General features: G+C 35.5%; 1 pseudogene; it reads left to right on the forward strand.

The window, feature by feature from the left end:
* Positions 1-616: 616 nt before the first annotated feature.
* Positions 617-735, forward strand: LOC134939072 (5S ribosomal RNA; annotated as a pseudogene).
* Positions 736-1,382: the final 647 nt, after the last annotated feature.

The following is a 1,382-nucleotide window of genomic DNA, read 5'->3' on the forward strand; positions in this document are numbered from 1 at the left end:
ATATTTGACGAAATTTTGACTATCAAATTATTTAATATTTGTTAATCTGCTACTTTATTATCCTACTATAGTGTCAAAATATCCAACGTTTTCAGTGATTACTCTTTAGTCTTATCTATACATTTCAACTTTAACTTTGCTGTATAGATGGTTAACTCATACCTACAAACCATAACACATTGTTAGAAAATTTTCTGATCACAGACAACTATGTGGTATTTCTAATAGAGAATTTTTGTTCTCTATTTTTGTTCTCTATTTTCGTACCCTTGGGGCATCATTAAAAGCAAATTTTGAATTTGGTTGTTTTACCATCATAGGAAACTTTAAGGTACCTGTGTAATTTCACACTAATTTTCAATAGGCCCATGCAACCCGCCTCTCTCATCCACTGTCCGCTATATTTTTATATGACGGTGGACAGCAGAAGACGGGCCCTGAACCTATACGTTTCCTGTATCTTGCTCTTTTCAGTACTTTCTCATCCTGATGCCAGTCACATAATTTCTCTGCAATGCGAAAGTAACAGAGAGACTGTGCACATTGACGGATAGTAGAAGTACTCCTTCTGGTATGTGCCAATAACCATACACCCTCTCATTCACAACCTATGTGATATTACTGCCATATCTCACTGGCTACGCCCAATCTCGCCAGATCTTGGAAGCTAAGCAGTGAGGAGCCTGATCAGTACCTAGATGGGAGACTGCTAGGGAATATTAGGTGCAGTAGTAAATACCTCTGTCTCCATGTGAAAAGCAGAAGTGTTGGAGCAACCTTTGACCCTTACCGACTTCACATCTATATTCTTTTTTCCATTCATTTATTTGATCTTAGACTAACTTAGAGATTTTTCTTTCACTGTATATGTTGATCAGAAACTTAGCAATAGCAGATTATCAGATACCAGGATATACTATCACAATAGGCATTGGTTATTGGACGAAATTCATAATCTAGATTGCTATATCAGATGCCTATGTGTCATATGTCAGAACTTTTTTTCCTGTTATGTTGAAATTGAATTTCTGATACTTTCATCTTGGGTGTCACTGTCACATTAAATACTCATACAAATTGGAGACTTGATACTCCTATTCATCAATTTTTCTAATTGATAAATTAGAATCTGCCCTCAGATTCAAAAATACAAGTAGAGGAAGGTTAAAAATTCTTTAAGACCTTCTCATTAAGTATTATATGTGTGTTTGTCTGTGTACCACTATTTTATTATAGTCTAATTAAAAGTTAAGTTTTATTTCTTAAGCGTGCCCCAACACAGAGTCTCTCTTTTTTCCTTTGTAATAGATTCACAGGATGGCAAGTACCATGGGGTTGCAGCATAGTATATGAAGGAGGGGATGCAGAGTATGCAATATAGT

The sequence above is a fragment of the Pseudophryne corroboree genome, chromosome 6 (assembly GCF_028390025.1).
Source record: "Pseudophryne corroboree isolate aPseCor3 chromosome 6, aPseCor3.hap2, whole genome shotgun sequence".
In the NCBI taxonomy this organism is placed as follows: domain Eukaryota; kingdom Metazoa; phylum Chordata; class Amphibia; order Anura; family Myobatrachidae; genus Pseudophryne; species Pseudophryne corroboree.